General features: G+C 39.6%; 1 long non-coding RNA gene across 10 annotated transcripts in view; it reads left to right on the top strand.

The window, feature by feature from the left end:
- Positions 1–16,580, top strand: part of LOC145524755 (uncharacterized) — a 402,061-nt gene that overhangs the window by 180,591 nt on the left and 204,890 nt on the right. For 6 of the 10 annotated variants that reach the window (XR_014067812.1, XR_014067805.1, XR_014067804.1 and 3 more), the window contains one exon: positions 3,138–4,708. This is a non-coding gene — a long non-coding RNA (uncharacterized LOC145524755). Of the gene's footprint in view, positions 1–3,137; positions 4,709–16,580 lie in introns of those variants that run through there. The other 4 variants (XR_014067813.1, XR_014067808.1, XR_014067811.1 and 1 more) reach the window with 1 other exon arrangement.

Here is a 16,580-nt window from a genome sequence, read left to right as displayed (position 1 = left end):
AGCACTGTGATTTGAAAGAGAAGGGAGTGCACATTGGATGCTGAGATTTAAAAACCTGGTAGAATGAAGCAAAGCTAATGCATAAACTATCTTAAATTTCTGTACATCTTTATTGATATCAACAAACAGAAGAAACATCTATTACTATCATTGTTAGGAAAGTGAAAGTTCCTCAGTCGTGTCTGACTCTTTGCAACCCTATGGACCATACAGTCCATAGAATTCTCCAGGCCAGAATATTGGAGTGGGTAGCCATTCCCTTCTCCAGGGGATCTTCCAAACCCAGGGATCGAACCCAGGTCTCCCGCATTACAGGCGGATTCTTTACCAGCGGAACCACCAGGGAAGCCCATTGTTATTATAGATATCATATTATATAATAATTGAAATTGACAAATTGATAAATGTCTTATTCTATCTTCAAAAACAAATGAGATATGAGTATCTCTATTATGCAGATAAGAAACTGCAGGTTAAGTGATTTCCCCAGTGTTGTAACAGCTAATAAAATAGCAGGAACAATACATAAGCATATTGTCCACATCACCCCCAGGTAACATGGAGGTTAACCTTAGAGGTGGTTCTATCCAGCAAATGAGAAGCAAATGTCCAGTGACTTTTCTGGTGCTGTTTAGTGTATAGCTAGAACCAGAGCCTGACTTGAGTTCTCTGAGTTGATCTGAATGGGTCCATAGAGAGAAAAAGTGGGTCCTACTACAATACTTTTAATTTGGCTGTAGATCATAATAACACTTTGTTATCCCAATGACTGAAAAGTGTATCATCTATTTTTAGAATTAAAGTAACCTGGAGGTTTTACAACCCTCAACCAACTAGTGGATAAATTTCCATGGCAACCAATTATTAGGCAGAGATTGATTCCAGAGGCAGGCAGTCTACAGAGCACTGATTTTTCAGTCCTGACTACACATTAGAATCATTGGGAAGAATTTAAAGAAATATTGAGACCCAGGGTCTACCCCTTGAGGCTCTAACTTAATTGGTTTGGAATATAGTCATAGCATCAAGATTTTATAGGTTACTCAAGTGGTTCTAATGTGACACTTCATTGAGAACTGCTGTTATAGAATGTGGTTTTTAAATACTGTATACAGTTACAAAGATTATACACTACCTGGTAGAATTTCAAGGGGTTTCAGCTAATTCTGCTCCTTGTTCTTTCCCTCCCTTCCTCACTCCCTTCCTTCCTTTCATCTTTCCAGCCTTCTCTTCCTCCCTCTTGTGCTCCCTCCCAACTTCCTTCCCTTTTATCCACAAATATTTGCTGAGCATTCATTTTGATACATTGCTCAAGCCCACCCTTACAACCATCATTGTAATTTAAGCCTCATCTTCTTGGGTCTGGGTCTGGAATATTTGCTAGCTTTCCATCTGGCCTTCCTTACACCACTTATGGTCTCTACAGCCCAGTCTCACACAGTTCTCAGCATATTTCCTCAAAAAAGCTTCACTGCTTATAAGTAATAACATAGAATATTTGTCTTTCCCTGTCTTGCTTATTTCACTAAGCAAAATATTCTCTAGGTCCACCTACTTTGCTGCAAATGGCATTATCTCATTCCTTTTTATGACTATCCAGTTCATTTCAGTCACTCAGTTGTGTCCGACTCTTTGCGACCCCATGGACTGCAGCACGCCAGGCCTCCCTGCCCATCATCAACTCCCAGAGCTTACTCAAACTCATGTCCATCACATCGGTGATGCCATCCAACCATCTCATCCTCTATCGTCCCCTTTTCCTCCCACCTTCAATCTTTCCCAGCATCAGGGTCTTTTCCAATGAGTCGGTTCTTTGCAATATTAAATTGCATGTGTATACATATACAATGGAATATTAGAAATATTATATATATACACTTCCTAGGTGGCTCAGTGGTAAAGAATTCACAAGCAATGCAGGAGATGCAGCTTCGATCCCTGGGTCAGGAAGTTCCCCTGGAGAAGGAAATGGCAACCCACTCAAGTATTCTTACCTGAGAAATCCCATGGACAGAGGAGCCTGGCGGGCTATGTCCATGGAGTCACACAAGAATCAGACACAACTTAGTGACTAAACAACAACATATATATATACATATCACATCTTTTGTTCATTCATCTGTTGATAGACACTTAGGTTGCTTCCATATCTTGGCTATAAACATTGGGGTGTATGTATCTTTTTGAATTAATGTTTTCGTTTTCTTCAGATATAAACCAGATATATATGCAGGAGTGGAATTGCCTGATAATATGATAGTTCTACTTTTAGTTTTTTGAGGAGCCTATTTTACACAGTGGCTAACAAAACAGGCTCACAGACACAGACCACAAACTAGTGGTTACCAGTGTGGAGAGGGAAAGGGGGAGAGGTAAAATAAAAGATGCGGGATCAAGAGATATAAACTACTATGCACAAAATAAATAAGCAACAAAGATATACTGTGCATGAGAGAACTACAACCATTATTTTGTAATAAATTTATACACAAAACACAATCTATAAAAATATTGAGTTATCATGTTGTATGCATAAAAGTGAAAATGTTAGTTATTCAGTCATGTCCAGCTCTTTGTGACCAAATGGACTCTAGCCTACCAGGCTTTCCCATGGGATTTTCCAGGCAAGAATACTAGAGTGGGTTGCCATTTCCTTCTCCAGGGGATCTTTCCAAAGCAGGAATCAAACCTGGGTCTCCTGCAATGCAGGCAGATTCTTTACCATCTGAGCCACCAGGGAAGCCTTATATGCCTGAGACTAACATAATATTGTAAATCAAGTATACTTCAAAAAAATGCTTCACTGCTTAAAGCTTCCCAGTAAATCTCATAGAGGTTAAACATAAGAATTAATAGTATGGCATAAATAGGTCTTAATCATGTTCCTATTGCCTGCTAAACTTTAACCCCCCAAATAAACAAGTGACATTGAGTTTGAAGCCCAGTAGGACGAACAAGATATCTTAACATCCATGAAAGTACATACACCCTTCTGCCCATCATTCATGAAACATAGGATTTAGTTTTGAAACCAGTAGTATTAGGAAATAAGTCAATGATTAAAAAATGCTTCTGACTGCCCTGAAACTCAGTCATTTGAGGCAAATAAGTAACAGTCATTAATCATCTCTTGGCAGAAGCTGTTTTTCTGAAGGAGTGAGGTGACGGTTGGAACACTTGATCTTTTCTTTCATTAAAAGGTAAGGGCAGTATTGCAAGTGACAATTTTTAGGGATCTGATTTTTGGTCATTTTTTGTTTTAATTCCTCAATACCCTTTGTTAGAACATACTGCAATTGGCTTCCCACAAAGCACTGAAAAACTTTTAGGTTGTGTTGCATTCCTGTATTTTAAAAGGGAAAATGTCAAAAGAAAATGAAATCTCTTTTTGGACAACAGCACTGGTCACTGAAAATAATGCTATTTGAGCTGAATCTTAGCCAGGCTTCAGAGAGAAGCCTGTGACGTGCTCAGTCATGGGGAGAGGTGCCATGCTTGACTTGATGGGCACAGGTTAAAGGACACCAGTCTGTATCCAGAGGGATTTGAAAACTTGTGTTTGGTCTGGACAAGCTTTGACATCCAAGGGTGTCTGATCTAAGGTATAGGCCATTTCTTAAAATAGCATTGCTTTAAGGGCAGCATCTAATCTTCAGCTGCCAGTTTGAAATTGAGGACTGGAGACTTAAACTCCAGGGAAGTAGGTTAAGTTTAGATGAAAGACTATGGCCCTGAAGAAAGGAATTAGAGAAAATGCAGATCAAGAAAAAAGTTCAGTCATATGTCTGATGTGAACAGCAAGGCAGGCACTGGAAAAATGCTTAGAGGATGGATTCCCTAAACTCATCCAAGAGTTGTGTATCAATCATAGGTTAGAAAACTAATTCTAAATCCTATTTGCTTAGGAACCCTGAAACTACTAACACACTCCACTGAGTGATTTGTAGTGCTGTGGAGGTGAATTTTCTTTGTGTCCAATGTCCTTGTCTATAAAACAGGATTGGTGATGAGGGCACCTACCTCCCAGACCTGGATGCTGGGTAAACATGTCCAGGCATGGCCACTGCTCCTTTCAGTGACCAACTGGCCACGCTGAATGACTTGAACAAAACTTCTTCCATTTGGTGATATGCATTTTGTTTGTAAAATATTACTTGGAAATAGTCCAATAGCATGACATACAGTATACAAAAACGGTACGCATATAAATTGACCATTCATAACATCAGTTTTATTTCTTTCTACACATTTTGCTTTCTGAAATGCCAAATCTGGCATCAGTCCTCTGGGTTATGATTGGTATAATCATATGATTTTTTAATTCAAGGAAATTGCTTCTTATTTATGTTGTGTGAGTGTCAGGTTTGGGCCTTATTTTTGGTTTGGTTTAGGTTGATTTTGGACATTTTGACTCTTATTAGCAAATTCCACTCTGAAAAGAAATGCAGTCAAGTGAGATTAGACTTGCCACCAATGAGCCACTATATACGGCATATGAAAGTAATATCCTAAGTGTGTTTGAAAGTGTTTGCGATAACTAACTACATGGCTTACCTGAACAAATGTGCAGAAATAGTCCTGTGAGCTCCTGCATGCTCTGACCCTTAGAAACTAGGCATTGTAAAACCACCCTTGTAGGTGAAGAGTTTTCTCCTACCATTAACCAAGGCTGGAACTGCATTGCTCCTAGGGAAAAAAAAAAAAAAAATAGGAAAGCCTACAGGTATCTAGACAATCCATTGGAATGGAACTAGGCTGCAGGCTCTAGCATCTTGAGAGGTGGTGGTGAGTATGAAATGAGAAAGAGTAAATGGTCACATTACATTGTGAGTGAAATATACATGTAAATTTTGGAGTTGAGGATGGAGAGAAAGTTAAAATTCCCTAGGACGGGCATGTAAAAATCTCCAGGTGAGTATGCATATTCAGGAGCCAAAACCGTGTAATGTATTATTGCATTGATTTATTTTATGGCACGGTTTCAGGTATACTTACAAAACACCAAAGGGAGGAATAACATTCTTTAGGTTCAAACAGACAGAGCATTAGATGAGATGCACTGGAATAAACACTCCTCCACCGTCTACCTACAACCCTCTCTACTAGGCCATAGGCATGAGGCCGAGGGAATGGGCAAGAAGCAGAACTCAGAGACAGTACAAACTATCTGCTTCATCTCAGCTTGCTTCTAGGACACTGGTTCTTATACTTGAGTCTGTATCAGAATCACATGGGGGGTCTGACAAAACACAAGTGTGGGTCTCTATGCCAAAAGTCATAATTAAGTCTGGGGTGAGGCCTGAGGATTTGATTTCTAACAGGCCCCTAGGAGATGCTGATGCTGAACCATTGATCTAGGATACATATTTTTTAAAACTCTTTCCCCTACCATGTCTCATTCCTAAAGGCTACATAGGGGTAGATGGAAATCTTTCTGCTAATTAGCTAATGAGGCAAACTCCTGGCAGACTCGTAACTCCAGTCTTTCACGTATGCAGACATCTGAATTCTAGCTGAAATCCCCAGATTATTATAGACATAAAAACTGCAGCTTTGTAGAGATGAAGCGAATCATCCAAATTCACGCTGGGTGGAGAGGCAGGATTTAAGCCCACATCTCTTGACACCAGATCCAGGACTGTTGCTAAAACACTGCTTATAGTTGGGAGTTCTGGGCTGAGTGACTCTTTATGACCAAGATTATAATGAAAACGGGAATTTACACTGTAGAGTAATTCTACTCTAGTGTACACAGTAGGAAGTGAAATTAAGAAAAATTCATGGTCTTTACTGTCAGTAAGAACACTGACAGATCTATGTCAGAGGTACTCAATCCAAGCCTGGACAGACTCCTCTCTCTTTCTTGTCTTTATTTCACCTGGGTCATCTGGCTGCATTCTGCTTTACCAGGGACTTAAGGGTAGTTTGGGTTGTTTTTCTCTGTTAAAAAATAAACCAGAATAGTAGATTTTACTGATGAAGAAAGATAAATTTGCAAAATCAGCCATATTTAGTTTTTTTTTTTTTTTAATTATTGCAGTATATTTGATTTCAACGTTGTGTTAGTTTCAGGGGTACAGCAAAGTGAATCAGTTATACATACACCTATGTGGACTCTTTTCTTCATCCTTTCCCCAGGTAGGTCAATAAAGAATATTGAGTAGAGTTCCCTGTGCTGTACAATAGGCTCCTATTAGATATCTATCTATATATATAGATAGGTATTTATTTGTGTGTATATGTCAATCTCAGTCTCCCTATTTATCCCTCTGCCCTCCTTACCCTCTGGTAACCATAGTTTGTTTTCTACATCTGTGACTCTGTTCTGTGTCATAGATAAGTTCATTTGTACCCTTTTTTAGATCCCACGTGTGATATCATATGATATTTGTCCTTCTCTGCCTGACATTTCACTCAGTAAGGCAGTCTCTAGGTCCATCCTTTACAGCCATCAGCCTACTTGTGACCATATCAAATACTAGCTTTTCTTTTTCCAGTACAATGGCTTAAATAAGCAAACAATAAATACCAAGAAGAATGAGTGGAAGCAATTACGTTTCTTATTGGCTCTCTGCAAATTTCATCTTGGTTCATGTTTCCCCATGGACCTTTCTCCAAGTTATTTTATTTTTTTACCCAAGATAATGTAATCCTTGAGGAAATTCTAGTGTCACCTCTTCTAATAACATTTGATGGACATCTACCATCTTGAACTTGGAATGGCTAGGAGGTACAGTAAAGAGGAACCTGGGACCAAGACATGAAGACCTTGATACTGAATCAGGGTCTTTTGCTAACTAGTTTCTGCTACGATGTCATTTCTCGGATCCTTGATTCTTTCATCCTGAAGTTAAAATAATTATATTGACCCTAGCCAGGGTTGGAAGGAAGAGTTTACATTCACATAAAATGATTTGTGAACTGTCAATGATATACAAAATGGAAGCTACGATTAATAGTTCTTAATAAGGAATGGATAGCATACTTTCCCTCTCATTCACTCTTCCACCCCCACCCCCACCACCCCCACATCTGGACAGTTTTGGCTTGTTGTCTTCTCTTACAAAGGAATCAGAATTCCATTGCTAGTTTATTCTCCAGGAGCAGTTAATATTTCCCAGGGGTAGGGAGCTACTTAATTCACAAGAACAGGCATTGGCCTGGAAGGAGACACAAACCTCCTACACTGAGGTCCAGCCACAGGGTGATGACTCATTTTATTCCTCGGCAAATTCTCATGGAGTAAAACATTGTCTTCTCTCTTAACTTGAAGCTAAGGAACATGGGATGAGGTAGATTGTGGAAAATCTATAAGAAGATAAACTCAAGGCTACATTACTTCAAGTTATCAAGGCGATACTGTAACTCTAGCCCATAAGTCAGTTTCTCTGTTAATGCAATGCAACCCAAGAAAAGGGATGAGCACTTCATGTTCACTACTGATTTGAATTATTGCTGCAACCTTACAAATTACACTTTGATAGTTTTACATCACTAGTGCAAAAACTAGGTTTCGGTAAGGCAAAACCCAGTCTCACAGGCTTTGCCCCCATCTCAGGGACCCCATTGGTGGAACAGTGGTGTTTAGAATAGTTTGGAGCTACACAACATGGGAGCAAATTATGTGGGTTTCAGTCCTTTGCAATTTAAAAGCAATGTGTTTGAGTGTTTTTGGATTATCTGTGCCTCAGTTTCCTTTGTTATAAGTTGGGATGGTAATATTTAATAGGGATAGCAAAGATTAAATTAGCTAAAACTTGTAAAAGGCCCAGTACATACAAGCCCAAATTTTAATCAGCTATTAGTGAGCATGGACACAACTGAGCAACTAACACTTTCACACTTTCACTCTCATAGTAGTTTGGTCCCCCAACATCTGAGTTCTCATGAAGTTAGTCAGAAATGCTTTACAGAGCATTTTCTTTTTGGCCAGGCACTGTTCTGGGAACCAGAGGTCTATCTTCTTAGAGGTGATATGATTCTGATGAGGTGATCTCATCTTTTGTTAGTTCAGAGTTTTATAAGGGGTCAGAATATATTACCACAAGTTAATTTCTCAAGCAGAGGCATGATTGTAGAGAAGTGAGGAGAAAGGAGGAGAAATTAAACATTTGGAGAGAAGATGGCAAATCCCAACAGAAATGATACTAATTTTCTTTAAAGTTGAAACTTGAAATATTTATTCAATGCAGCCTAAAGATTGATAATGGATATTACAGAAAGACCAAGCACATCAATGAAGCCACAAAGGCACACAACTTCATGGCATGTTTAGATAATTTACAAAAGGAGAAAAGCAATGAACAGAAAAAGAAATAGAGGTGAGGGTAGAAATGTTAGTTGTGGCACATTGCCAGCCATGCTAAGGAATTAATCCTAAGAGCCATGGGAAAACACTGAATTGTTTGAAGCAGAGGAATACCGCCTTCAGACTTTCATTTTCCTTCTTAATTGTTCTTGTTCTTTCATTTTCTACCACATCTCTTCCCCTCTTTCTATCACAAATAAGATTTAAGGCACCAGTTCATTGCATGGGAAGATCATGTCAAGATGGGAGACATGACTGGGGTAGCAAATTATAGGGGGGTAAGTGAAGTGAGTTTAGAAAATAGATGGTAGAATCAGCAGAATTTTCAAAATTAATTAAAGAGCGGGAAAGAAAATGAAAAAAAATAACTCCAAGATTTTCATGTTGTTACAAATGGGTAGGTAGGTGGGAATGTCAATCACGGAAACAAGGAGCATAGGAGAGAAGTGAGTTTGAGATGCGAAGATGCTCTTTAGGGTGTGTTATATTTAATGTACATTCAGAGGATCAAATAAGCTTTGGGAAATATGTTATAAAGCATTTCACTTCAGACAAACTGGAATGTCTAGGTCAGTGTTTTCCATATTTGCAAGTCCCCAAACAAATGCAGTAATGAATGAAAGCGTGAGTTAATACTTATATCGATGAAATTCTGCATAAGTGAGTGATTGTTGTTTGAAAGAATATGAGAATGAACAAATAAACATTTGAAAGAATTTATGGGTGTGCCATTGCTATTCCTAGCAAAGGTCCTAAAGCAGATGTGAGAGCTGGTTTGTATATTTGCAAAAACCCATGTATTAATATAATTGCCTCAGCCTAACCAGCTATGGAAAAAAAAACCTTAAACCCACTCATTTGTTTGACTTAACTGACCTTTGTTGAACACATCTTCACATACTAATCACAGCAATTCTGCAGCATGTCAGACAGAATAAACTTGGACAAAGGACTCCAAAAACATCCAGTACAGTTTCCATCTCCATCACTCAAAATCAATGGGGAAAATATAAAAACTGAGCCAGGCATATTCAAGGGTAGCCTCTGCAGCTCTCTGATGTCCTCTCCTGTGAGGCAGACTCTCCACTGTCTTCCCTTCTTATAAACCAATAAATATCTACTTGGACTTAAACATCCCCAACCCAGGGTCAGAGTAACTGAAGTTTTTGCCCTGCTCTGACATTTCCATGAGCAAATCCATCAAGTCCTCTATGATCTTCAGAGTTCTTATCTTTAAGAAAAGACAGGTTAAGTAGCTACATTGTAATCAGTCTAGGGTTTTGATAAAATCTTAAAGGAATATTTGCTCATTGCTTCTTTTAAATCTACTCATTCAGTAAACTTTTATTGAGGACCACTAGTATTGGCTATGGGCTTCCCAGATGATGTGAGTGGTAAAGAATCCACTTGCCATTGCAGGAGACACAAGAGATGCAAGTTCAATCCCTGGGTCAGGAAGTGCCCCTGGAGGAGGAAATGGCAACCCACTCCAGTATTCTTGCCTGTGGACAGAGGAACATGGTGGGCTATTGTCCATGAGGTCACAAGGAGTCGGATGTAACTGAGCAGAGAACAGCACAGTACTGGATATTGGGGCTACAGAGGCAAACAAAATCAAGTATAGTGCTTGTCCCCACATGGGTTAGAGTTTCATGCTGGGTCCAAGATATTTGGGCTACAGCAAATATCTACTACAACAGCTCAAGGAGATCCAACCAGTCCATCCTGAAGGAAATCAGTCCTGAATATACATTGCAAGGACTGATGTTGAAGCTGAAACTCCAATACTTTGGCCACCTGATGCGAACAACTTACTCATTGGAAAAGACCCTGATGCTGGGAAAGATCAAAGGAGGGAGGAGAAGGGGATGAGAGGATGAGATGGTCAGATGGCATTACTGACTCAATGGACATGAGTTTGAGTAAACTCCAGGAGCTGGTGATGGACAGGGAGGCCTGGCGTGCTGCAGTCCATGGGATCACAAAGAGTCGAACACGACTGAGTGACTGAACTGAAGTGAACAACAGCTCAATGAGTGCCATCCACCTGTCTATGGCATTCTCATTGACAACTCATTGGCTTTATTGCTTTGAGCCCAAAATTTAATGAACTCAGTAAATTCTACTCACTCGGCTAATCTCATGGTATCTGTAGTTGAAAAATTTGAGTTGCCTGCATACACATAGTATAGGGGTAAGAAGGTAGCAAGGGGATCATGGTGCACACTGTATTAGAGCCCTTGGACTATTTTATGTAATTGCTAAGGCTGTTAAATATGCCTGGTGTACAGGGCAATTGGGCTCCCATATCAGGATAACCTGGGTTGAAACCTGGCCCTCTACTTCCTAGTTATCTGTCTATGAACAATTCACTTATCCTTAGCAAAAAAAAAACACTAACTTTTATGTACCCTTTGGTGGAAACATCACACATGAGACTTTTTTACTTGGTTCTCCCATAAACTCTGGGAGAAAACAGAGTATTCCTTGAGACAGGTAAGGAAATTGAGATTTAGAGAGGTAAATACAGAAGACTCAGAGCTTACAACTGGAGGAGGAAGGATGCAAACATAGGATTTTGACCTCAAGTTCAGCTTCCTCCTTACCATCATCACTCCATCTATGGAAGCTTTAGAAGCTCATCTCCTTTGCTGCCCCTGCCGTGCCTGGTACAGTGTCAAGCAGTGGGTGGTGTCAGTCCTCCCAACACTGATGAGGAAGCAGCTCCTCCCTGGGGAGAGTCCATTTGACCTCCCTCTTTCTCCATGCAGGCCGGTTTCCCTTTCACAGGTGTACTTCTGCAACACCAATTAACCTCTCCCTTCTCTGAATTCCAAAACTGCCCAAGCCTATCCTTGTTGTCAGCAGATATCTTAGAAACTTCATTTTCGACGTGCCTTCCAATAACAGCAGCAATTACTCTTAATCATTATTTATACTAATTTGATGCTTCAGTGAGATTATGTATTATGCGTGTCATTCCTAATTTTTTCATTTTTTTTTAACTGTAAGTGAGAATCAATGTAAGGGATTGATGTCAAGCTTTAGGTAGTTATTAACATGACTAGGGTTATTTAACCTTATTAGGTTGATTGTAGTTTCTCTTCTATATCTTCCAGCAAACCCTCAAATTGATTTTAAAATGCTGCTATTGACCTAAAGATTCTTAACAACAGGAGGTTTAAATGCTTTTCATTGTTACGGTTCCTGCCTATAATACCAATTACTGTTCAAAGTCTGCAGTAGGGAACTGCATTTCACTGTAGATTTCCATTCAGAGTCAAGGGCTTGGTGTCTCTTAAGAGACAAACATTGGGAAGAGGAGCCACCATCATTCAGTCCCACCTCTCCCACCCAGAAGAAATTCCCTTGCCCACGACTCCTGCTAGACAGACAGCCAGTCTCACCTTGAATGATATCTGGGAGCTGCTGGGAGTAGGAGAGGACTTGAGCCGAGGGCTCAAATGACAGTTTAAGACCTTGTTCTGCCGCTAACTCATTTTGTGGCTTGGAGTATAGAGTATGATCTATTGAAGGCTCAATCTCTCCACGGGCAAAACCAGGATATTAGACTCTGTCTCAGGAAAAGTAGCATCTATCTCCATGTGTCAGTGCTTGAAAAGGGTCAAATTAAATACATAATTCACAACTATGTATATGCGTATGTACTTCTGTTTATGAGCATGGGATAGGAAGGTACACCTCAAAGACCCTATGCATATAACCCAGCTTTGTAGAAATTTTTTCTTAGGACCTCTAATAAGTATAATGAGTCTAATAAATATCTTATATCTCTATCCCTTCAAGCCATGCCTGGCTTGTAGCTGGTCCAAATATAGGAACTGTGGCTCTTCTTCCTCCTCCTCTTTCCTTCTTTTTTTTTCTTCCTTTAATTTTATATGAGAAGAGTGCACTTACAGGAGCCAGAACTCTTTGGCTGAGAAAAGAAGAAACCCAACTAAATCCATCTTGAGCAAAGAAGATAATTATTCACATAGTGCAGACTCTCCTGGAGGAGCCACACTGCAGGAGCTGAGACAGGGGTCCAACCAGCATCACCATTTTCCCACTTTGTGATTTTCCACCCTGGTAATTAATTCAAGTATTTTCTTATGCTGCAGATTTGCATTCTTTGCATGTTAGAAAATGTGTGTTCCTAAGTTTGTACCTTCCAGGCTCAATCACCAGGGACATTCTACATCCATTTAGACTATCACTTAAAGGTACAAGTTGTGCCAAGGATGATCTGATAAACAATAAGCCACTGCACTGATTGATGGCTGCTCCTGAGGTCACCATATACATGCAGAGGTTGATAGGTGGGGGGCACAGTCTTCTGAAGAAAGATGAGAGGTCAAAAAACCCTATAGAGGGACACTCTATAACTAAGTGGTTCTAAAATTCTTTTACTGTGTTCCAATTTACTGTCCTTTAAAAACTCTCCACCAGGCTGATTTTGTTTTGTTTTCCAATTATGTTATGTACTGTGTAAGTCTAACCCCACTTCAACATGAGGAGCCTCATAAAATCTGTTTCTTTTTAGACTTTGATGTTTTTCAAGTGCAAATATGACATGCACCGCAATTGTGCTACAGATTGAAGTGATTAGGTGGTGAAATCCCATGGTAGCTTTTGAAAAAATGATTCTGGCATCAGGCCCTCTGCCTGCATTTGCTGTCCTCTGCTCAAGCGCCCTCACTGGAGAGCATGCAGAACCCCGAGTCGCTCAGTTGCTCAGGCCCATCTGTCTGCCTGCTCACTTTCAAAACCCTGCTGTCATCCTGGGTGATTCTCTTCCACCATCCTTCATACTACTTGGTGAGGTCATGAAAAGGGTCAGAAGTCATGGCCCATGGAGAGCTGTGTGACTCCCTGCAAGTTTAGAAACCTCTCTGGAGCTAGTGCTCTCATCTTCAAAATGAAGGCTGAAAAGGAGGAGAGACATAATTAACTTACCCCATTTTTTCCAGGCACGTTAAGTGCTTCCCTCACTCTAATCCTGCAAAATAGATAATATGTGCTGTAAATTTATTGCACATTAGAAATGAAGGAAACATGAGCTACAGAATGGAAAGAGTTCTCGGCTTCACTCAGAAGATCTGGATTCAGATTTCAGTTCTGAGGCTTATCCTTGAACAAGAACAAGTCATTTACCTCTTGAATTTCAGTGTGATTCCTGTAAAGTGAGTGCAAGCTTACCTTCCTTGCAAGGCTTGTGAGATAGAAGATACATTGTTAAGCACCTGACTTGTCTGTCATATGGTAGGTGGTTAGCAATTATCTGTAGTGTTTCATTAATTCAAGAATCTACCAGTTATTAAGGAAATAGACCTGGTTTCTACTTACCCTAGCACAGCTCTGAAGAGTTGCCTAAGCGAGAAGGATTCAATAGCAAACACATCCCATAATTCATAACATTTAACTTTGTAATTTCTGTTATGCAGCTCTTATTTGAAGTGACTATTGTTTTCCTCTACCGGTAAAGGCCTGATGTGTATGATCCACAGTAACACAGTCTATCCCTCTACCTCAGTCCAGTTGTTGTGGAATATGAGTGTCACTCATGGGGAATTCCTCGTACATCCTTCTATGGGGAGTAGCTTGTGTACGGAGTCCTCATTTTTAAGGAACCAAAAGTGAACTTTTGATATATCTTATAGTTGTTCTATATGCCATACCACACCAAAAATATGGTCCAGATTTGGTAAAAAAAATTATTTAGACTTGTTCTCTTAATGCAATGACTCAAGTCAGTCAGTCAGTTCAGTCGCTCAGTCGTGTCCAACTCTTTGTGATCCCATGGACTGCAGCACACCAGGCTTCCCTGTCCATCACCAACTCCCAGCGCTTGCTCAAACTCATGTCCATTGAGTCAGTGATGCCATCCAACCATCTCACCCTCTGTCATCCCCTTCTCCTCCTACCTTCAATCTTTCCCAGCATCAGGGTCTTTTCAAATGAGTCAGCTCTTCGAATCAGGTGGCCAAAGTATTGGAGTTTCAGCTTGAACATCAGTCCTTCCAATGAATATTAAGGACTGATTTCCTTTAGGATGGACTGGTTGGATCTCCTTGCAGTCTCAGGAACTCTCAAGAGTCTTCTCCAACACCACAGTTCAAAAGCATCGATTCTTCGGCGCTCAGCTTTCTTTATAGTCAAACTCTCACATCCATACATGACTACTGGAAAAACCATAGCTTTGGCTAGATGGACCTTTGTTGGCAAAGTAATGTCTCTGCTTTTTAATATACTGTCTAGGTTAGTTATAGCTTTTCTTTCAAGGAGCAAGCATCTTTTAATTTCATGGCTGCAGTCACCATCTTCAGTGACTTTGCAGCCCAAGAAAATAAAGTCTCTCATGGTTTTCTTTGTTTCCCATCTCTTTGCCATGAAGTGATTGCCATGCAATGACTAACAGATAGTTATTTTTCTCAATTTATATAAGCTCATATAATATTTATTATTAATTAACTTGATAATTAACTTTCAAATGCTGAAGTGAGCAGGGGGAATAATTAACATCTCAAATTATTCAATTGAATAATATTAATTGAGTAGGCAATAATCATCACATGCCCCATGAGCTCTTCCCTGGTACTCTACATACATTTTATCTTACATCACCACAATAAGATCTATGCTACAGAAGTTGGTTCTACTGGCAAGGACAGATGAGAATGGTTAAATTAAGAATGTTCAGAGAGATTAAAGGTTAGAAAGATAGGAAGTGGCAGAGCCACTTTTTCTGATCTCTCTGGATCCAGAACTCTTTACCACCATATTACACAGAACCTCCTTCTATTGCAATAATCCTGTCATAAGTTATGGTAAGTCTTAAGGCTATAACACCGAAAAAACAATTATTATTTGAAAGAACTTAGGATTTAGAACTGCACTATCCAATATGGTAGCATATTCAGCAACCATATGTTGCTAATGCAAATTGAGATATGCTGTAACTATACAATGCACACTAGATTTCAAAACTTTGTTTAAAAATGCAACATACTGATAGTTATATATTGATTGCATGTTGAAATTATATTGGTTATGTAAAAATTTATTACTAAAATTAGTTCTTTTTTTTTCTTTCCTTTAATGTGTCTATTGGAAAACTTTAAATTATATAGGCAACTTGCATTATTATGTTTATGTTTGACAGGGCCAGCCGCGGAGGCAAAGTAAAAAGACAATTTTAATGCAGTTTGATTAAAGATTCAAAAGACATAGGCACATAGAAAAGACCGTAGAATCCTGGAAGCTTCATTTCAGGAGACAGGTGTGAGCGACAAATGAGTAGTTATTACAGAGATAAAAAGAAGCAAAAGGTATTTCAGAAGAAGAAAATGAAACAGCCCAGCCCATCTAGGGAACATCAAGACATTCAGTAAAGTGCAAAGAGTAGGAATAGAGAAGTGGCAAATGCCTCTGGGATTATACAAGGGCAATCTTCACTATGAAAGACTTGGAGCTACTTAGGACTGGGAATATTGAACATAACAAATTCCACTTCTATCTGCATAAAGACACTGTGATCCTTTGAGCCAAAACTGGCCCTTTGGTCACAGCTAACCCTGACCTTAGAAAAGTACATGAAGTTCAGCTCCTAATAGTGTGATTGACTGGGACTTTTGACTTACGTCAAACACATCTTCTGCCTTTTGTCAAAGACTTTTCTTGGGTATAGTTGTCTTAAAACTACATACACGTGACCCAAGCAAACATACCTTCTTAAATCAAGCTCCTGAAACCTGTTGAAAATGACATGTGCATAGATGTTGGGGGACTATTGTATCTAATTCTGAATGTTTTCCTCTCATCTTCCATTTAAGTGCTCTGATTCCAAATTACTCATGGTCTGGGCACACTCATTTTGTTCCAAAAAAGAGGCATGCCAATGCCCTTCTAAACCTGGGGTAGGGTAGAATGAGATAAGCCTGTTATTTTTCTCAAGAAATCAGGAAGTTTTCTGTTCCTGGAGTGTCCTTCAGGAGGGTGGGCCTAGGAGGGTGGGCCTAATTGGAGACCAAAAAAAAAAAAAAAAAAGAGAAAGGACAAAAGATCAGAGAAAACAGTAAGGGCAAAGGCACACTTGAGAGCTAGGACCTTGCTCAAGCTTCCACGTCTCTGTGATTAACAAAACACCCAGGACATCCCCAGTGACCCATTGGTGATGTCTCTGTGACACTCATGCTGGCGTGAGTGCCAAAAAAATAAAAATTAATGAATCAAGCCATCAGTCGCGTAATGTATTAAAATCTAGTCCTATCAC

The sequence above is a fragment of the Giraffa tippelskirchi genome, chromosome 10, assembly GCF_054371585.1.
Source record: "Giraffa tippelskirchi isolate mGirTip1 chromosome 10, T2T-mGirTip1v1.2.pri, whole genome shotgun sequence".
In the NCBI taxonomy this organism is placed as follows: Eukaryota; Metazoa; Chordata; class Mammalia; order Artiodactyla; family Giraffidae; genus Giraffa; species Giraffa tippelskirchi.
Note: the sequence above shows the minus strand (reverse complement) of the source record. Positions and strands in the feature narration are given on the sequence as shown.